Source organism: Vulpes vulpes, chromosome 2 (assembly GCF_048418805.1).
Source record: "Vulpes vulpes isolate BD-2025 chromosome 2, VulVul3, whole genome shotgun sequence".
Lineage (NCBI taxonomy): Eukaryota > Metazoa > Chordata > Mammalia > Carnivora > Canidae > Vulpes > Vulpes vulpes.
In genome coordinates, this window is record NC_132781.1 from 10787227 (window position 1) to 10809860 (window position 22634).

The 22634-nt window shown below is 40.1% G+C and overlaps 1 protein-coding gene and 1 long non-coding RNA gene across 3 annotated transcripts in view; one reads left to right on the plus strand and one right to left on the minus strand.

Moving 5' to 3' along the window:
* Positions 1–18996, minus strand: part of MAP2K6 (mitogen-activated protein kinase kinase 6) — a 150445-nt gene extending 131449 nt beyond the window's left edge. Inside the window, exon 1 of the mRNA XM_072746733.1 lies at positions 18976–18996. The gene's annotated coding sequence lies outside the window, so the exon portion shown is untranslated. The remainder of the gene's footprint in view (positions 1–18975) is intronic.
* LOC112920748 (uncharacterized) overlaps positions 1–22634 on the plus strand; it is a 51516-nt gene that overhangs the window by 9716 nt on the left and 19166 nt on the right. The window contains exons 2-3 of one of the 2 annotated variants that reach the window (XR_003235121.2): positions 5912–6017; positions 10613–11779. This is a non-coding gene — a long non-coding RNA (uncharacterized lncRNA). Of the gene's footprint in view, positions 1–5911; positions 6018–10612; positions 11780–22634 lie in introns of those variants that run through there. The other variant, XR_011999552.1, reaches the window with a different exon arrangement.

Genomic DNA, 22634 nt, shown 5'->3' on the forward strand with positions numbered 1-22634 from the left:
AGCAGAGTATATATATTTAAAAAGATTTATTTATTTATTTGAGAGGAAGAGAGAGACTGCATGTGCAGGGAGGCGGGGCAGAGAAAGAGGGAGACAAGCAGACACCAAAATCAAGAATCAGATGCTTAACTGACTGAGCCACCCAGTCACCTGAAGCAGAATATATTTATGACATCTATCTTCTAAACTAAGATTAAGCAAATTATTATAATTCATATGAGGTGAGCAAGCCACCTCAAACGTAAAATCATTGCATTATTTATCCCTGTATCTGCAAATATCAGTATCTTTCTTCTTCAACATTGGAGGGGTCAAGTTGATTCAAATTTTAATCTAGTAAGCTGAAGGGACTGTTTTAGTTTGCAAGCTGAGAACCCTCACTGTCACAATTTTAAGTGACCTGATATATAGGATGTTGACTTAGAGGCAATATGAAGGTGAAACCAAAATCATTACTAGGTATTCTCTGTTATATTTAAAATTAAATACCAGAGAAACAAAGCTTTCCAAAATATGATTAAAGTTATACCTCTGTGCTACCAACCTGTTAATCTACCTCCCAACTCAGAGACGTAAAACCTGTGTTCTATAAAGATATTTAATGATTGTCATCCTCAAGTCTTTATATAACCAGTAGTCACAGACTATTTTTCAAGGACAATCGTGACTCTGAAATATGGAATTATTGGTTAATGATGCTCTTCAAGTGCCTTCTACATAATATAGTTCCTCTGTTCTGTCTCAATCCATTTTTGATGATGAATCAAAAGATGTTACATGAAAAAATGATTCTAAGGATTCCTGCTGTTTTCTCATACCTGAATTAGCAAATTAATAACTATCCTACCTGTTTTTAAAATTTTATATTAGAAGAGTCAAATATGATTAATATATTTTTAAAGATTTTCCTTATTCTAGAGACACAAGGAGAGGGGCAGAGACATAGCCAGAGGGAGAAGCAGGCTTCCCTGCAGGGAGCCCGATGCAGTACTGTATCCCAGGACCCCAGGATTATTTTCTGAGCCAAAGGCGGATGCTCAAACACTGAGCCACCCAGGCATCACATGATGTATATTTCTACTGAAAGCAGTTTAGGCTGGAAAGGGCAGAAAAATTCAGAACGTTATTATATGGAAGTATATTTCATGAGAACTAGTGGATATGTTCAGATACAGATTAAAAGAAAAATAAAAGGGAGTCAGATAATTTGGAATATATTTAATCTACTTATAATGAATACTGCAAAAACCAAATTCATACATAAAAAGCAAAATAATCAACTTTAAATTAATAAAATCATTTCAGGTCTACTTCAGAGAAAATAATGCTCCCTGCCTCACCTGCACAGGAGTAGATAAGTGTCTCTGTTATCTTAGCTGTACTTAGAATCACCATTCTTTCCACTCAACTGAACAGTTGACAGTTGAGGACTGATGACATAAGAGCCCCTGAGATACCATTCATTGTGGTTCAGGCTGTAAATACTGTGATTTAGGCTGTAAATACTGTGAAAAATTAGGTGCAATAAAAATTCAAGTAAATATGAATTTTGGGCCCTGGTTTCATGTTTAGAGGACTCTGGTAGAGATAGTAAAGTGTCAAATACCAAAAATATAGCATCAGAAGATGCTATTTTCCTGTGTAGTATCCCATGGAGCAGATACACTGACAGAGCTCGAGCACTTGCTTCCATGACAAGTCAGTTTCCATTATTGGCTAGTTGTTCACAGGTATAATTTGATGACACTAGATCTGTATGGGCTGACCATAATTGTGAGGGGATTACAGCACAGACTCTGGAGTCAGACTGCCTGGCTGGGTTGGACTCCTGGCTCTTCTAATTACAGTTGACCCTTGAATAACACAGGTTTGAACTGCATGAATCCACTTATTTGTGGATTTTTTTTCCAATGAATACAGTACTGTAAATGTATGCTCCTTACGATTTTCCTAACGCTTTTTTTCTCTAACTTTATTGTAAGAGTACAGTATATAATCAATATTACATGCAGAATACATGTTAATCGACTATGATATCTGTAAGGCTACCAGTCAGTAGTATGTTATTACTAGATAAGTTTTGGCAGAGCCAAAAATTATTAATGGATTTCCCTGAAACAGATGTAATATAGTGTGTCAGTTGTACTCAAATTATAAAGAATGTATACAACTCAATGCCCAAAAAACAATCCAATTCAAAATGGGCAGAAAAAATGAACCAGACATATCTTCAAAGGAGACATCCAGATAGCCAGCAGACACATGAAAAGATGCTTAGCATCCCTCATCATTAGGGACATGCAAATCAAAACTACAATGAGATATCACCTCACACCTGTCAGAATGGCTAAAATCAAAAACACAAAAAACAACAAGCATTAGTAAGGATGCAGAGGGGAAGGAAGCCTCATGCACTATTGGTGGGAATGCACACTGGTGTGACCACTGTGGAAAACAGTATGGAGATTCCTCAAAAAGTTAAAAATAGACCCACCCTACAAGGGCAGCCCTGGTGGCTCAGGAGTTTGGCACCTGCCTTCAGCCCAGGGCCTGATCCTAGAGACTCGGGATCGAGTCCCGCATCAGGCTCCCTACATGGAGCCTGCTTCTCCCTCTGCCTGTGTCTTTGCCTCTCTCTCTCTCTGTGTCTTTAGTGAATAAATAAATAGCATCTTAAAAAAAAAAAAAAACACCCTACAATCCAGTAATCACATGAGTGGGTATTTGCCCAACGAATACAAAAACACTTAATTCCAAAGGATATGTTCACCCTGGTGTTTGTTGCAGCATTATTTGCAATAGCCAACGTGTCCATCCACAGATGAATGGATAAAGAAGATGTGGTATACGTACACAATGGACTATTATTCAACCATTAAAAAGAATGAACTCCTGCCATTTGCAACAACATGGATGGAGCTAGTGAGTATAATGCTAAGTGAAAGAAGTCAGTTGGAGAAAGACAAATGCCATATGATTCATATGTGGAATTTAAGAAACAAAATAAATGAACAAAGGAAAAAGAAAGACACGATCCAAGAAACAGACTCGTAACTATAGAGAAAAAACTGATGGTTGCCAGAGGGGTGGTGGGTGGAGGGATGAGTGAAACAGGTGATGGGGATTAAGGAGGTCACTTGTCATGATGAACAACTGGCAGATATATGGAATTGTTGAATCGCTAAAGTGTACACCTGAAACTAATATAACACTATGTTAGCTATACTGGAATTAAAATTAAAAGCCCAGGGGCACCTGGGTGGCTCAGTGGTTGAGTGTCTGCCTTTGGCCCAGGTCATGATCCTGGGGTCCTAAGATCGAGTCCCACATTGGCCTCCCCACAGGGAGCCTGCTTGTCCCTCTGCCTATGTCTCTGCCTCTCCCTTTGTGTCTCTCAAGAATAAATACATAAAACCTTTTTAAAACTAAATAAAATTTAAGACCTAGTATAATTTTTTTAATTTTAAAAAATGTTATTCATAGATTTTCAACTGTGTAGGCAGGGGAGGTGCCCCTAACCCCCATGTTGTTCCAGGATCGGCTTGTACTAGTTCTGTGAATTGAGCAAAACAGATCACTTCTCTGCCTTGGTTTCCTACAGATACAAAGGCAATGATAATAATACCTACCTCATGAGGTAATTGAGAAATGTAAATAAACAAATAGACGTAAAGTTCTAAGAACAGTGCCCAGTCCATGGTATGCTTAGCGGCTATTAGGTATGGAAGCTTTGGGTTCTTTTTATTACTACTAAATTTCTCAGCAGTGGCTCCTTTCTTGAGAATGAGGATTGTATGTGAAGTGGGAGAGAATTGGGATGTAAGAGCACACATCCTCTCAAGTGATAAGAGAAATAAAAAAGCTTTGAAATTAGAGGAAGGTTACCGCCAGCATTAAGAAATGTGAAAAGAAATCCTTAGTTTAATGGAAGGGAAAGGGAGAAGAAATATTTTTATTATTGTGGCAGATCAAAACACTGTTGGATACTTGTTAAGAGGAAATGGAGGCCATATGGAGAAAACCATTCCATTCCACAGTGTGGGATGGATTTAAAGGACACCAAATAGCCCAGGCGTGAATTATGTAGGCCTTTGGCCATATAATGTCATAGATTAACAAAGCAAACAGCAGAGGGCATAGTAGTAGTTAATGAGAGGTGGCAACAGCCGTCAGGCTTCAATGGTCAGTTCTCATGATATGTTTTTTTTTTTATTACAGAAATACACTGAAAACAGTATTTTGGTTCTTTCCAATCATTTGCATGCATTAAGACCTTAATATTATAAATCCTTCTATTTTCTTTAATCTCTCTATTTCTTATATTCGTTGTCTTTGTATGAACCTTTTTCTTGTAACCATTACTAGAGGGACTGCCTTCCTGCTAATTAGGTTGTTAATTCACTAAAGTAGCTCAATTTTTTTTTTAAGATTTTACTTACTTATTCATAAGAGACACACAGAGAGAGGCAGAACATAGGCAGAGGGAGAAGCAGGTTCCCTGTAGGGAGCCTGTTGCAGAACTCAATCCCAGGATCCCGGGGTCATGCCCTGAGCCAGAGGCAGATGCTCAACCACGGAGTCACCCAGGTGTCCCACTAAAATAGCTCAATTATTAGACATATTTTAAAAATCAGAATGTTTTCCTTGGGGTCTACTTGCCTGATAATTAAATCAAGAAGAGAGGTGAGCATGTAGGGGAGGTATTTTATTATTATTTAAAAATGGAGCAGTTCTTATGAAAGATTTATTAATTGATTATATGTTTGAAATAATTTGTTTGATAACCTATCCGAAAGGATCCACATGAATTGTTCAGAAGTAGGCAGGGGTAAAAGGAAAGGCCTAGAAAACAAAATTAGATAATTTTTTGTATCTGCATGAGTTACTTTCCATTGAGAGTTTAAAAATACACCTAGAAAATAAACGTTCTTCCTTTATCAATGTTAGGAAAAGTCCAGACATGAAAAATCATCTGGTAAGAATCTGCAGAACCTCAAAAGGATAAATAGGATTACATTGAGGTTTTAATCAGTGTTCAGAAAAATCAAAAAGTCCAGCCTACTGGTAGAATGTTCTGTTGCCTTCCTTCCACAAATACTAGTGCCAATTTTTGAAGTTATTATGAGTTCTGAAGCTACACTTTTGGCTTGTCTAAAAATGTATACATTTAACCTTTTAACTTTCATTTATCTGGGTGAATTATTTTAGGAATTTATGATCAATGCTGGTTTTGAGTCGATAGTAAAGGATGAAAATAAGACATTTTTTAGATTTCATGTTCCCCGTGACAGATTCCTTCAAAGAAAAAAAAAAAGTTTCTGTAACAAGAGCTGAGCAAATATCTATGAGTGTGCCTTCCAAAAAATGAATTGAGCCTTGTGTCTTAAAAACAGCATTTTAAAAATAAGTCATAAGGGAGATGAGGGAGCTGAGCTGTGATAGATGATATTCCAGATATCTCTTCAATCAATTCTGTATAATGCTTTGGAAGCAGACTAACGAGTAATATGAAATCATTTTCCAGGATGCTATATGTGCACACTCTTTGTTCTATTTCTGTATTCCTTGGCACAGGCAATTTAAGCAATGTACTTGTAACACTCCAAGAACAAAGACCAATTTCCCTGAAGGTGATGAGCACTCTTGAATTTCACAAATGCAAAAAAAAAAAAAAATCATTTTCATGTTGTCACATTTAGATAATGAAGTGTGCTAGATTTATAGAGTCTCCATGTTGAGTTTCAGAAATTATGCCCACTGTGTGTATGTTTTATTCCAAGAGTCAGAAAGTAGATGTAGGCCGTTCTTAACAAGCATTGACAAGTAGTAATTATCAGCGAGTGTTGTGAAAGATGGAGGGCTGAAAGGATTCAGACATCAGCTTCTGAACATGAGTATCTTTTATTCTCAGGAAAACAGGTATCCAGTTGATCTGTTGATGATCCTTCGTCAAGGATTCAGGATCGGATGGTATCTCTGTGTGACTGAAATGAACCACCTGTTGTCTTCAAATGAAAGTAAGGGAAAAGGTCGGAGAAGGACAATACATTAATCCTTCTGGAACCTTGCAGCCGTTTTGCTTGTTTTGTCTTACTTTGGAAGGATGTGCAGGGCTGAGAGTAGAAGTGCCTCCCATCTGGGCCCCCTCCTGGGACGTTCCCCTTGACAATGATGTGCATTCGAGCACACAGTATCCTGTCGGAGGGGATTCCAGCGTTCAGAAGCTACCCTGTCTCTTTGCTCATCTGATTTTTTCCTTGAATGTTGACATGCACGGTTTTGTTTGTTCTCCAAGTGTACCAAGGGCACTTTGCCAGAGAACTGTTTCCCTCACAGTGTAGGTAAGAATAGTGTCGGCACGATTAAAATGTTGGTAGCTATTTGACAAAAAATCCAAAGTGGAAATCCAAGGGTTGCAAGACACACAGATACTTTCTTCCCTCTTCCTGAAACCTAACCTGAATGAACAGGACACAAAGATCGGGTGATTATTCTCTCCCCGCACTCCCCCTGAAGCTCCCCCATCTTTGGGGGCACAGTCCTGCTTAAACTTGTTTCTTCACATTCCACACAGAGGGCAGAGTTCTGAATGCGTACACAGTCTACCCTTACCCAGTTTCACGTTATGTAATAGCTGTGAATGCCCTCTTGTGCCTGGGAATAGTACAAAACTAAGCCTTGATAGAATGTCCACCAAAAAGAAAACCTTTGGGCAACATCTCAGTAGTTAGGCACAGACAGAAAGGCAATTTTGCCCATTTTACTAAAGCCTGAGACCCCATTATGAGGTCACAGAAGAAAATCAAGATAGGGACACCTGGGTGGCTCAGTGATTGAGCATCTGCCTTTGGCTCAGGTCGTGATCCCAGGGTCCTGGGATTGAGTCCCACGTTAGACTTCCCATGGGGAGCCTGCTTCTCCCTCTGCCTTTGCCTCTGCTTCTTTCTCTGTGTCTCTTATGAATAAATAAATAAAATCTTAAAAAAAAGAAAATCAAGACAAGTGCAAAAAATTAGGGCCGGTTTGAAAGCTATAATTTGCTTTACTGGCTTAAGAGTTGGAATGTTCACTCTCAAGATACTAGCTGCTGGGAAACCAACAGGCTCATTCAGATATATCCGTCTAGAAGAGTCATAGGACTTCTTCTCATTCAATGACTAAACTGTAAGAACTTTATTGGGACTACAAGAATGCTTTTAAGGCAGCTAGTAGGAGGTTTCATTAGAAGTTCACAAATGGGGGGGGGGGGAGGGGACGGGGGAGAAAGATAACCACAGAGATTTGGCTTGAACTCAACACCTTGAGTTATGCCACTCATTTTAAAGGTGTTTTCATTCCTTCATTCATTCACTCACTCACTCATTCCACTTTGGAGGGAAGATGGAATGGGGAGAAGAATGAGTTCGGGCACTCACTTGATAATCTTGCTCTTCCTGAGAGGTTCCCCAATCTGTTTTTTCCCCCAATCTGTTTTGAATAGGAAGAACATTGCTTGTAAAATCACATACAGCTAACTGTATTTAGATGGGTTATCACTTTCTTAAAATTCCACTCAAACTGCCTTTTCTTAAATATACTTGGGAAATTCAAGAAGCCATCAGTACCAATGATGCTGTAGCTGAACAGAGCCTTTGATCAAAGACAGGATACCAGAGGAGTGGATGGGTGAGGGTCCCAGGAAACCCCTGGTCATCAGGCTAATTAGATCTGTAGGTTCTTTCAATAGTAAACTCTTAATATTCTTGTTTAAGGATATATGCTTTTTTGGGTAAATGGTGAAATAGAAATGATAAACTAATGAAGAGGTAAGCATCCTCATGTCTCTTTGATTACATTGATCTTTATCTCTATGCATGTCAGCAAACCTGGCCTTCTCGTCCTGTTTCCTGTCTCTAGAACAAGATTTCTCAACCTTGGCACTGTTGACATTTTAGACCAGATCATTCTTTCTGGAGAGGTGCTGACCTTTGCATCCCTGGCCTCTGCCCACCAGGTGCTAGTGGCAGCCCCCTACCGGTCACAAATGTGACAAAAAATGTCTTCAGACATGGCCAAATGTTGCCTTGGCAACAAAAATCAGCCCTGATTGAGAGCCATGACTCCAGGGTAAACAGATTTTCCAAGACAGTCCATACGTTTTCCCGACTATAGGACAGGTCCTTTCACTCTCCAGAGTGTTGTGATCTGGACAGGGAGTTAAGTGGTTCCCCCCAGTGACTGTGGTCTCAGTAAATCACAACTCCATATTTCCAGTTGCTTATGCCAAAACTGAAGATGTTCTTTACTGTGCTCATTCCCTGATACCCCCAGCCAAGCACTCGTGGGTCCAGTTAAATAACACCACCTTTAAACTGTGTGCTGTGTCTAGCACCTCTCTCCACCTCTGGTGACTGATGCCACCGCTTTTCTTGCTCAGCAAAATGTGTGTCCCTCTTCCGGCTATTCTCAGCACAGCCGCCAAAGCTGTCATGTCTGATTAGAAGTGGGATCATGCCACTCCTGCGCTCAAAATGCTTCAGGGGCTTCCCCTTCCACTCAGAGGAAAAGCCAAAATCCAGCTGTGCTGGCCTCTGCTATTCCTTGGACACCTGGCAAGTCCTGATTCAAGGCTTTCCTCTGTGAATTCCTTCTGCTTGGTCCCCTCCTGCTCACCCCATTCCGGACATCTGCGTAGCTGCTTCCTTGTTTCTTCAAGTTCGTATTCTACTGTCAGCTTCCCAGACCACCCTACTTAACAACCGCCCCCTTGATTCCTCTCCCCTGATTTATTTTTTCCATAGCTCTTAACCGTTATCTGACATACTAAAATTGTGCCCGTTTATTTATTTGCTTACTTCCTAAGTTATTGTGTGGCTCTCAGGATGAGAATGCAGACTCCATGAAGGCAAGGACTTTTTTCTCTGTTTTACTTGCTGTGCTGTGCTTAGTGCCTTTAGCAGTTTCCCCAGGAAATGCGTGGTGGGCACTCATTAAATACTGAATGAGTGCAATAATGAGTTTATTGAATGCTTGCTTGCTTCTAGGCCTGGGGCTGAATGCTGAGTATTCAAAAGTGGAAGTGCAAGTCCTGTTCCTACCTTCAGGAAGCTTACAGTCTATCAGCGGACATGCACATGTGAACACATAAGCACAGTCGAGCGAGATGTTTGCAGTAAAGAGAAGAATGCAGGGAGGTAGGATAGAGGAATAGAAGGGGTTGGTGGAGCACAAGGGGAGTGCTCTGTGTTGAGCAGGAAGTAGATGGTGGGGACAGGATGGTACTTAAGATGCTCTTTCTTTCTTTTCTTTTTTTTTTTTTTAAGATTTAGTTTATTTATTTGAAAGAGAGATAGCGAAGTAGAGCATGAGCAAGGGGAGAGGCAGAGGGAGAAGCAGACTCCTGATGAGCAGGGAGCCTGATGCAGGGCTCGATCTCAGGACCCTGGGATCATGACCTGAGCCAAAGACAGACACTTCACCCACCGTGCCACCCAGGCACCCCTAAGATGCTCTTTCCTGCCGCCCTATCTCAGTCCATCATCTGCCTTCCTGCTGTGGTGCAAATACAGAGCGAATGGCAACCTAAAGCCACCATGTGTACAATCCTGACCCGTTAGCATGGTATGTGGAGCTCGCCATCAGTTACCTCCCTGCCCAAGTTTATTATTGCAGGAGAGTTCCTGCAAACTGCCTTTCTCACCAACTAGACTGGTGGGAACAGGATGTGCTCTTGCCACCCTGAGGCTTCTCCTTGCTCCTGGGAGGCCCTCCCCCACTGCATGGTCGATCTGACAGGTTTGAAGATTGGGCTGACATGGAATAATCTTGATGAAGGCTTCTTGATGTCACTTTTTCTGGATGAATTATCACACAAAAGGCGAGAGGCACCTGCATTAGGCAGCGTGGAAAAGCATGTTTCTCAACAGAATGAACCTATTAAGAAGGTTTGAAGAACAGTGCAAAAACATAAATACCATCCATCAAGACTGTGTTATGAACTTTGAGTAACTGCAGTCTGAGATGCACATTCCTGGAACAAGAAATGACAAACCTGTCATAGGTAGGTATAAACAAGGAGACAACATAGGCTCAGGGCCCAGGTGATGAGAGAAGAGGAAGATTAGTACCTTTTCAAAGCATTTCCCTCATCTGCCTAAAGTTTAATCTGGGACAGGTTGGAATTAAATTCTGGACCACACTATATTTATGACTACGTATAATTGTATTTAAATGTAGATTAAAGCGAAATCAGTAGTAAACTAGATAAGTTTATCTTAGGTTTTGAGTTTTATGATTTATAACTACTAATCTCTATTATTGTGATAAAGTTGGGGGTTGGAAAGTACCAATTCAAGTATTTTTAAAAGTAAATGTTACAACCAGGTAGACCAGAATGTGATTGCAATCAAGATTCAACCAGAGGCTGATCAGTTGGGTCAGCAGCATGCTTTGTAGAAGAGTATCTGTAGGACCTGTTACTCTTTGAATACTTATTCAACAATTGGATAATTCAGTATTAACTTCAACATGCAGTTGAACAATTCTATAGCTGAAGGCCTAAGTATCAGGCATTATTTTGATCCTATGACATTGTTAAGAACCTATGAATTAAGTGTGTTTTCTCTACTTCCAGATAATGAAGCTGAAGCTTAAGGAAGTTTAAGACCTTCAGCAGCCAGCAAGACAAGAATGCAAGATCCAAACCCAGTTTATTCCAAAGTCAAAGCTCATTTTTTTTATATAAATATTTTTCATTTATTTATTAGAGAGAGAAAGCATTGGGAGAAACAGAGGGAAAGGGACAGGCAGGCTCTGCACTGAGCATGAAGCTCTATGTAGGGCTTGATTCCAGGATCCTGAGATCATGACCTGAGCCAAAACCAAGAATCAGATGTTTAACCGACTGAGCTACCCAGGCACCGTAAAGCTCATTCTTTTTTTTTTTTTTTTCCAAAGCTCATTCTTAACCACAAAGCACATCTGCCTCTGTGCTACATCAATGGATGATTTCATTTTAGGCATTTGTGTCTGAATTGAGGATAATCTTTTGCATCCAATTTATACAGATTTTGATGGGAATCTGTGTGTCATGAATCTTGGTTAGTCACAGAAATTATTTAATTGTTACAGTGTAAACTCATTGAGATTAATGAAATAGCTGATAATAATGTTTGAGGCCTAATTGTTATCTTGGGCAGGTATACTGCATGCTTGGTATCTAATCACATAATGGGCCTTTGTGAAAACAGAACAGTTCTAAGACTAGTATCAGCAATTCATGAAGGAAGATTAAAGCAGCTGACAAGGTCTTGAAAATTCCCCTGGGTATTATGGGTTTCATTTTAAGTGAAAAATGCAAAGCAATTAAATTTCTTGTAACAGAATTCCTTAATTACACACAATTTATACTGATGATTTAATTTTATTTAAAAGTTAGCAACTTTGATTTCTTACAAATATGTAAAACGCATTGGTACATATGGAAAAGATGAAGAGGATATGCAAAAAAAAAAAAAATTTGCCTAAGGGGTAGTAAGGGAACTGGAAGATTTTTCTCCTTAAAAAATTTTTCAGGGCAGCCCAGGTGGCTCAGCAGTTTAGCGCTGCCTTCAGCCCAGTGCCTGATCCTGGAGACTGGTGATGGAGTCCCATGTCAGGCCCCCAGCATGGAGCCTGCTTCTCCCTCTGCCTGTGTCTCTGCCCCTCTCTCTCTCTCTCTCTCTCTCTCTCTCTGCCTCCCCCCCCCCCCGCCGTGTCTTTCATGAATAAATAAATAAAATCTTTAAAAAATTTTTTTCAATATTATTGTTTAAATGGTTTCTCATTTTTAAAAGAAACAAATAAGTAAAACTAACGCATAGAATAACGTAGCAGATTGTATTCTATTTTGCTATTTATGTGATGTTACACAAGTCACTTCATTCCATACATTTAGAATATATTTACTATAAAAACAACTAGATGACAAATTACCCCATCCCTTCTACTTGCCCTATAATCCCTTGGGGGCAAATCACCTCTTATAGGTTGAATTATGTTCCCCAAAAGATACGTTCAAGTCCTACCCCTTGTGAATTTGACCTTATTTGGAAATAAGTCTTTGTAGATGCAGTCAAATTAAGACTAGGTAATATTGGATTAATATAAGCTTTAATCCAGTGACTGGTATCCTTATCAAGCAAGGGATACTTGGACACACAGAAGACAAACAGGGAAAAGCCAAGTGACAACAGAAGCAGAAATCGGAGTGATGCATCTACAAACCAGGCATCACCAAGGATTGTGGGCGGTCACCAGAAGGAAAAAGCAAGGAAGCCTCAGAGGCAGCGCAGCCCTGCCAACATCTTGATTTCAGACTTCTGGCTGCCAGAACTGTGAGACGATGAATTTCTGTTGTTTGAAGCCACTCAGTTTGTGGTAATTTGTTACAACAGCCTTACATTGAGTGTTGCATCACCCAAACCTGCAAGGTCCACATGGCATCACCATCTGCATGGGATGAAGCGAAGGAAGCAGTGTGGCATTGGATGACCCAGGAATAGGAGGACTCTCAAATCTTCCACAGGTACTTGCTGAGAACTGCAGCCCAAACTAGGAAGGATTCTGCTGGATTGAATTCATGAATGTATGCAAGAGGCTAGGATGGCATAAGGTCCAATCATGTCTAATGATACTTGAGGAATCCAATCTCCATAAGCTCAGGAAACTAGCACATCAAAGATCCTTTCCAGGAAAGTTCTGCTTTGAACATGATGGAGTTACAGCCTACCCAGCCTTCCTTCAGATAAACTCTGAGCAAAACACCAAAAACAACAAGCAACAGCAGACAGATTTTAGAAGGCTTAAACTCAGATGGAAAGCTCCCCCTCTTTCTTGTTGGACAAACCAGGAAAGGGGCTTAGGGCAATCCGCTTCCACAGAGTGAGGAGGGAATCCCAGAAAAGACATCATGAGAGATGGAGGACCCCAAAGTCAGTGTGAAAACCTGCCAAGTTTCTGGCTCATGCTCGGGACACACACATGGGCAAAACAGGCTGAAGTCAGTCTGAAATGAGAGCCGAGACACCACCCGACACAGGTGTTGACAGTTTGCAGTTAATTGCCTACTACAACATAAATATCAACAATCTGGAGGAAAATAATCGAATCCACAGTGTCTAGGTTACAAGGCAAAATTATATACAAAGAGTCAGAAACGATGAGATCTGTTTTAAAGGGAGAAGACAGTCCACTGATGTCGACTCCAAGATGACCAACGTGTTAGAGTTAATCAGACTAGACTTAAATGCAACTGTTGTAACTATACTGAATGAAGCAAAAGGAAACATGCTGGCAGGGAATCAAAATACAAGAAATTTATAGAAATTTAAAAAAGAAACGTAGATTTTTAAGCAAAAATACAACATAAAAATAAGTTCTGGTGATACAAATTCAAATCTAAAATTGATTGGATGGCCTCAGTAGAAGAATGGAGATGATAGAGGACATGATCAGTGAACCTCATAGGTAGGTAGGTAGATAGATCTCTTTTTTTTTTTCTTTTTTGATCTCTTTCTGAGGGGTGTACTAGAGTGAGCTCCCAATAAGAAATAAGAGTGGAAAGATTTTGATGCAAAGACTCGTGATAAGCATTAAGTATATACTTAATTTGAAATATTAAGAATCAGTAACAGGGATGCCTGGGTGGCTCAGTCGGTGAAGCATCTGACTCTTGATTTTAGCTCAGGTCATGATCTTGGGGTCCTGGGATCGAGCCCCATCAAGCTGAATGCTTAGGATGTCTGCTTGAGGATTCTCTCTCCCTCTCCCCCGGCCCCTCCCTTGCTCTCTCTCCTCTCTCTCTCTCTTTTCAATAACAGTAATAAGGGATAATGCATTATACTATAGATACAGTACAATTATTTTCAATGATGAAGAATCAGGACTTTATGTAAAAAGTAGAATAAGCTTGCTGATCTTCTTAGTGGTCTTAGGACTAAAAAAACTCAAAATCAGATGTTGGACAGGTGAAGGAGAAAAAAAAAAGATAGATGAGATTGCTGGCTATTCAATATTGCTTAGAGTAGGAGGCCAGGCAACAATCTATTATGACTAAACACAGTTTATCCCAGGAATACAAGGGTGGCTCAGTATTAGAAAAATCCAAAATTTATCACATTTATGGGACTAAACGGGAAAATGATATAATCATCTCTGTAGATGTAAAAAAGACATTTGACCAATTTAATACCTATTCTTTAATACCTTTCTAAAAATGTTCAAGTATTGATACATGTGTGCTTCCTAACATGTGAATTATGTGCGCGCGTGCGCATACACACACACTTCATGGGAACTTACTCGAGCTTATCCTGCAAAACTCGGAAACAATATAATGATGCTTACAATCTCCACTCTTATTTAATACTATATTGGAAGTATTAACTGACATACTTAGATAATAGTTATCAATCAAGATACAGAGATTAAAAAGCAAGAAGTAAAACTATAGAGACCTGTGCTATCCAATAAGGTAGCTGAAAGCCACATGTGAACGTTTACATTTAAAGTGAATGTTCTCAGGGATCCCTGGGTGGCTCAGTGGTTTGGCACCAGCCTTTGGCCCAGGGTGCGATCCTGGAGTCCTGGGATCGAGTCCCACGTCGGGCTCCCGGCATGGAGCCTGCTTCTCCCTCCTCCTGTGTCTCTGCCTCTCTCTCTCTCTCTCACTCTCTCTATGTCTATCATAAATAAATACATAAATAAATCTTTTAAAAAAAATAAAGTGAATGTTCTCAGGGGCGCCTGAGTGACTCAGTGGGTTAAGTGACTGACTCTTGGTTTCAGCTCAGGTCATGGTCTCCGAGGAAGGTGATCAAGCCCCGCATCAGGCTCCTTGCTCAGCTGAGAGTCTGCTTCCCCTCTCCCTCTGCCCCTCCCTCCTCTGCAATAAACAAATAAATCTTAAAAAAAAAATTAAGTATTGTCAGTTTGGGGGCACATGAATGGCTCAGTAGGTTAAGCATCTGCCGTCAGCTCAGGTTGGGATCTCAGGGTCCTGCAAGCTCTATATGGGGCTCCCTGTTCAGCGAGGAGTCTGCTTTTCCCTCTCCCTCTGCCTCTGCCCCGCCCCAATGCTCGTGCTTGCTCTCTCTCTCTCTCTCTCTTTCGGATAAATAAGTCTTAGGAAAAAGAAAAAACTATTGTCCCTGGCTTGGAGACCATTGTGGGGCTCTAGCCCCGGACCCTGAGATCATGACCTGAGCGGAAATCAAGAGCTGGCCACTTAACTTACTGAGCCATCCAGGCCCCACCAAGATTTAATAATAAAAAGTTTTTTGGAAAGAAGTTTTTATAAGTAAAAGAAAGTTAGTCACATTAGGCACAGTCCAGGTACTTACTAGCTATACGCAGATCGTGGCTGCTATTTTGGACAAGGTAGATATTAAACATTTCCATCATTACAAAAACTTCTGTTGGACAGTTCTATTATAGAATATATGAATATATATATGTATATATATATATACATATATATATATATATATAACTTGAAACTCAAAATAAGCAGTGGAAAAAATACTACCAACAATTAAAAAAATTAGGAAAGTACTGAGTTTTAAAATTAATGTACCAAATCAGTATCTTGCATATATAGGCTATTTTTACAATAGCAATAAATACAAATAAATATAAATTTTCATGCTCTTGGATAGGAATGCTCAACATCATGAAAATTTTAGTTTTCCCTTCATTAATCTACAGACATAATGCAGTCCCAATAGAAATATGATTTTTTTGTGTTTTTTTTTTTTCTGTAATGAGACGTGTAGGTTATAAGATGCCTGAGGAGAATTAAACAAGCAAGAAGGTCCTGACTAAGGAGAGTGGGGGGAGTGGTGGCTGCTGGTTTGCAAACTGGCCCCCTACAGGGAAGGCTAGAAAAATGGAGACAAGGCAGGCCACTCCAGAAGGGCAGGTGGCAGTTTTAAGAAGGGAACTCATGTGGCTTGTTTTGGGTGCCACCTGGTGAGTAGATCTCTGAACCAAAGGGAGAATCTTAAACATTTACACAGAGGCCTTCCACCATGTGCACCAGAAGGTCTCAACAACACATGGCTCTCTCAAGACTACATCCCTGAAAAAGCCTCTGGCTGTCCGCATGGCGGGCAGAACATACCTTGTACATTCCAAGTACAGGAGACGGAGTGAGGAGCCGCTGAGTACCCGGGTCCAGTGTAGGGTGGGGGTTTGGGAGTTGGGAGTGTGGGGACTGCAGGATGGTCAACCAGTGGTCATATCCCTCCATGACTTCCTCCAATAGTAGTCTTACCAGATATTAAAATATACTCTAAAGCAGTGATTCTCAACTTTTTTTTCCCCTCCAGGGAACACTCAGCAATGTCTGGAGACATTTTTGGTTGTCATAGCTAAGGGGTTGGGGTAGGAGCAGTGGGCTGCTACTGGCATCTGGTGAGTAGAAGCAAAGGATGATGCTACATATCCTGCAGTGCACAGAAGAGCCTCCCTACAGAAAAAGAATGATCTTATCCATAATGACAATACTGCAGAGGTTGAGAATCTTGGCTCTAAAGCTTCTTTAACTAAGCCAAAAAGAAAGAAAGAAAGAAAGAAAGAAAGAAAGAAAGAAAGAAAGAAAGAAAGAAAGAAAGAAAGAAAGAAAGAAAGAAAGAAAGAAAGAAAGAAAGAAAGAAAGAAAGAAAGAAAGAAAGAAAGAAAGACAAAAGAAAAAACTAAGCCATCTCTGTATTAGTGCATGAATAACGGGCCACTGGAAAAAAACATAGTTCTTTTATTAGATCCAGTTGCCTGTTAAATCTAGTATACAATCAATATAGACACATTGCAAATTAGTGAGGGAGGGGTTGATTTTTTAAATAAGGAGGATTGTGATATCTAGATAGCCATATGAAAAAAAGCTAAAGTTGAACCCCATCCTTAGATATACTTCAGGATAAATTAAAAATAGATCAGTTGTTCAAGTGTAAAAAAAAAATGGAACATGATATACATATAGAAGCTTTTATTCAACTTAACAGGTACGTCTTCATAAATTCTTATAAATAAGATAACCACCATCCACATCAAGAAAGAGAACATTACTGTCACTACAGAAGGTATTTTCCCGATTACAGTTTATCCTCCTTCCAGAATTAATCGCTATTCTGGTATTCTGACTTTTATGGAAATCAGTTCCTTGATTTTCTTTATATCTCTAGGAGTATAATAAAGAGGGCTATTGCATTTTGCCCTTTTTTGTATTTTATATAAACGCAAGCATTCTTTATCTCTCCTTATGTTTCTTGCTTTTTTTTCCCTCCGAAGATGTTTATGTAATATATCCACATTGGCCTGTCTGACTGTAGTTCATTTTGATTGTCTTATAATATTCCTTTTACAGATTTACCCTCATTCATTCTGTTGTTGAGAGGTGGTCGAGTTGTTTCTACCTTTTGGCTCTTATAAATAATGCTGCTATAAACATTCTTTTATATGTGTATGGTGCACACACCTACGCATTGTTCCAGAATATATAGGAGTATCTGGGGAGAAGTATGTTATATTCTTGAGAAGAATGTGCAATCTATGGTTGTTACAAGCAAGGCTTTTATAAATATCTATTCAAGTTTTGTTAGTCATGTTTTTCAAATCTTTTATATCTCTCTGTCCTAACTTTTTATTTATTGCATCAGTTACTCAAAGGGTTTTTTTTTTTTTTTCCCCACAGTACGATTTATGGATATTCTTCTTTCTTCTGTGGTTCTTTTTTCTTTATGTATTTTTAGACCCTATTATTAAGTGTACATAAACTGTAAAATGGTTTTCTTCCTTTTAAATTAAATATTTTATCCTTATGAAGTGGTCCACATTGTCCCTAGTTTCGCTTTTGATTTTCAAGTTTACTTTCTTTCCTATCCATCTGGGTAGCCCAACCACCCCACTGGGCGTGCAGCCTGCTTAAGATCCTTTCTTTCTTCTCCCTCTGTTCCTCCCGCCTCCCTCACGCACTCTCTCTCTTTCTAAAAAATGTAAATCAATTTAATAAAATGTTACAATTTCTTGAATTTAGAGTAAGAAAAATAAAAGGAAGTGAAATTGGAATTGTTGAACTTTACATGTCTTTTTACCGTAGGAAAACTCATTTCCTAAAATATGTCTCTAAGGTTAATAATAAAAAAAAATGTACAGGTATAAACATTAAAAATATTAAGCTTGGGCAGCCTGGGTAGCTCAGCGGTTTAGCACCACCTTCAGCCCAGGGCCTGACCCTGGAGACCCGGGATCGAGTCCCACGTCGGGCTCCCTGCATGGAGCCTGCTTCTCGCTCTGCCTGTGTCTCTGCCTCTCTCTTTCTATGTCTCTCATGCATAAATAAATAAAATCTTTACAAATAAAAAATAAATACACATAAATAAAAATTAAAATTAAAATATTAAGCTATTGGTCATTATGTTTTTTTTTTTAAAGACTTCAGCCTTCAAATTTAGGAAGTATTTATAGACTGGGTGCTGTGAGCTGTAGGGATACTCTTCCTCTCATCTTCCCTGTGGTGAGTTACATCACTTGTACACCATCCGGCCTACCGCATCCACATTCCTGTTCACTGTAATCCTGGGGGTTGTTTTGCTCTCTGATCAAACAGACTCAAACTTAACACTGGGCTTTCACTTCTTGTTTCTTAGTTCCTGAATTCTTTGAGACATCTGAATTATGTTATCAAGCCTTCAGAAAGGCTCCTGGTGCAGCTGCACTCCAGTAAGTCATGTCACATTTGAAAATATGACCATATAAATAGAATGAATGGCTCACTAATTGAACGAGAATACTCCTGCTGACACCTTCTTTCCGGGAAGGCATTGCAGATCACTAATTCTCAGACTTTAATATGTGTACATATTACCTGGGAACTTGTTAAAAATGCAGATTTGGGACACCTGGCATCGGCTCTGAGTTCTGCATGTTTAACAAGGGTCCAGGTATTCCCATGCTACTGACCTGTGGATCCCACTCTGAGCAACACTCTGGAGGACTTGGCTTCCTTGTCTTTGGACCTGAATGTGGCGACAGACAACCTGAAGGCCAGTTTTATTTTTCCCCTCTTGAAGATAATTTGCTCTTTCTGCCTGGATGTCTAAAGGATTCTTCTGTCCTTGAGATTCAGTCATCATGTGGCATTTGAGCATTCTCTCTCAGACTTTCCTGGAAAAAAAAAAAAAGAGTATGTTCTTTTTAATTTGGAAATGCAGCCTTTTTCTTATTTATGGGATATGCTTCCTGAATTATATTTTTGTGCACATCTGTACCATCTGATGGGTCTCTATTTCATGGAGAGAAATTCATGATCAAATTATCTTGGTCTGTGTTCTGGATCTTGTCGCTTCATTTATTGCTTTATTTTCTCTATTATTTTTGATATGCATTTACTCTGATTATCTGACACTTCTCTATGTGAGCAATTCAATTCTCACTAGTGTCTATTAATCTTTCTTTCTTTTCTTTCTTTCTTTCTTTCTTTCTTTCTTTCTTTCTTTCTTTTTTACTTTGGCTGTAATTACCTAGTTTGAGACTTTGGAATAATTTTCCTTGGGCCAATATTACCCTTCCTTATTCCATTCTTGAGCTATGTTTTATTGTAAGGTAGCTCTGTGCCTCTTGCATGCTATATTCTACTCTTCCCTCCATAGGATATTTGCAGTTACCAAGCTACTGCCTGTTGCTAAGACTTGAGTGCCTCTGTCTCACCTGATATAATGTGGTGACTTCTTGACTCTTTTTCCAAAGTGCATTACATCTGCTTATTCAACCTTTGGACTCTTTCCCTCGATTCAGAGCAGCCCTCAGAGATAGTGGGGGCTCAGTATTCATCTCTCCCTCGCCTCCCAACAACAGTGAGATATTGCAATATATGGAAAATATATGTAGTTGGTCATTCAGATGACCAGAATATATTTCTCATATACATTTGGTTTTTATCCACAGTTCCTGACTCACAGTTCATAAAACCCTTAGAATTTCCTGAGCAATAAGAGCAAGAGGAGCATCTCTTGTTATAATACGTGGTCTCTAGTCCTCATCTCCTGCAAATGCTTCAAAGCCATCAAGATGCAGTGGGTGTTTCCATATTCATTACCAGTCCCTTTCCACCACAGTTGGGTTTATGTTAATGAGTGACTTTTGGAAAGCACCTAAGAAAGAGGACTGGTTGCCAGGGGAACCAACCAAGAATAGAGGGTGGAAAGTTCCACCCTCTGATTTCCGGGGAGGGGAGTAGTATTGGAGGAATCAATCACCAATGACCAATGAGTTCATCAATCATGCCTATGTAAGGAAGCCACCACTAAAAACCCAAAGAGGAGGGGATTCAGAGAGCTTCTGTACTGGGGAATCAGAATGCTCCCAATGTGCCAACATGTCGGGCTCCAAACTCCAGAAGGACAGAAGCTCCTTTGTTTGGGGCCTTGTCCAGTGTATCTTTTTATCTGGCTATTGATTTGTATCTTTTAATATCTTTTGTCATAAACTGATAATCTTGTGTATAAATGGGTTTCCTGAGTTCTGTGAGCCACTCTAGCAAAGTAATTGAACCTAAAGAGGAGGTCTAGGGAACCTCTGATTTATAGCCAATCGGTCAGGGGTGCAAGTACCAATCTGGGTGTGCAGTTGGTGTGTGAAGAGCAGGGCAGCCTTGTGGGACCGAACCCTTACCTGTGGAATTTGATGCTGTCTCCAGGTAGAGAGCATCAGAATTTAGTTGAATTGTAGGACATCTGGTTAGTGTCCTAAGAAATGTGGGGGAAGCAGTCTCCCCTTCACACATTGGAATTGAGTACAGAACCCCAAAATAACTGTTTTCCTAATTCTCACTTCACTTGGTTATTGCGTTTTGGAAGAGGACATTTTTTATTTTTTTATTTATTATTATTATTATTATTATTTTTGTCTATTAGGGTTGGTGGGGGAGGCATAAGAGCAGGCTGAGAGCCAAGTACTTCCCATTGTCTCCCTCTGTAGATTCTTTTATTTCTTGTTGATTCTTTCATTATTTGATTGCAGTCGCTATTGTTTTTCCTCTGACGATTCATTTAAAATTGACATCAGGTCATACCACTCCATTACTTAAAGTTCTCCAGTGGCACCCCATACTCTGAAAGCAAAGTCAAAGACCTTACACTGGTTCCCTAGGCTTATATGGATCTGCCTCCATGCTCACCTGTTACCTCCCTGACCTCATCCAATTCTCTCCTCCCTCATTCTGCTGAGGCCAGATGGCCTCCTTTTTGTTTCTCAAGTGCACCAGGCATTACCCTGCCTCAGAGACTTCTACACGGAACATCCTCCCCTCCTCCCATCCCACCTTGTATCTTTAGGGCTTGCTCTTTCTCTTTAAGTCTTTGTTCAGGGACGCCTGGGTGACTCAGTGGTTGAGCATCTACCCCTGGCTCAGGTTGTGATCCCGGGGTCCTGGCATCGAGTCCTGCTTCAGACTCCCTGTGAGGAATCTGCTTCTCTCTCTGCCTATGTTTCTGCCTCTCTGTGTGTCTCTCATGAATAAATAAATAAAATATTTTTTTAAAAAAAAGTATTTGTTCAGGCAGCCTGGGTGGCTCAGTGGTTTGGCGCCTGCCTTCAGCCCAGGGCATGATCCTGGAGACCGGGGATCGAGTCCCACGTCGGGCTCCCTGCATGGAGCCTGCTTCTCTCTCTGCCTGTGTCTCTGCCTCTCTCTCTGTGTGTGTCTCTCATGAGTAAATAAATAAAATCTTTAAAATAAAAGTATTTGTTCAAATATCCTCTCAAAGTGACTTTCTCCGACCAGGCTTTTTAAAACTATAGCCCTCAGACCTTCCCTTTGCTGTTCACATCTTTCTCCATAGCACCCATGACTCTTAACACAGCATATCATTTATTTCTTCATTTATCCTGCTGATTGTCTCTACCACCATGCTCCTTGCTCACTGCCAAGGTGAGCTTCACCACGGTAGAGATTTTTCTGGCTAAAAGAGTACTTGGCACATAGGCAGTATTTAATAAATGTTTATTGAATTTATTTATTTCCTTTGTGGTGGTGGTAGTGGTTGTATATTTTGCTCATCGTGGTATTGAGGGGAAGAAATTGGGGGACGGGGATGTTCCTCCTGCTCCTTCAACTCATTTCACTCATTTTCTTTAAAAGCTTTTACTTATTTATTTGAGAGAGAGGGAGAGAGCATGAGTGGGGCGTGGGGAGAGGGAGAAGCAGGCTCCACGCTGAGAAGAAAGCCCCACGTGGGGCTCGATCCCAGGATTTTGGGATCATGACCTGAGCTGTAGGCAGATGCCCAACTGACTGAGCCACCCAGGTGCCCCAACCCATCTCACTTAATCTTCTCAACAATCTGCTTTATATATCTTGATGAAAGCCAGTCTTGTTCCCAGAAAACCTGCTTTAGTGTATAATAAGCTTGTAATTAGGGTGCCTTCCTATTTGTTGAAACTGGATCTTTAACTGTATGTAGCCAGTTCAGATTTCTTTGTTCTGTAGGGTAACTGGGAAATACATACCTAAATAAAATATCCTTTACTTCTCTGCAATGCAACATTTATTTTGGTGGTAAGATAAGCTACAATAGGGCAGTTGGAAGTTTATTTTGACTCTTATCTGCTAATCCATCTTA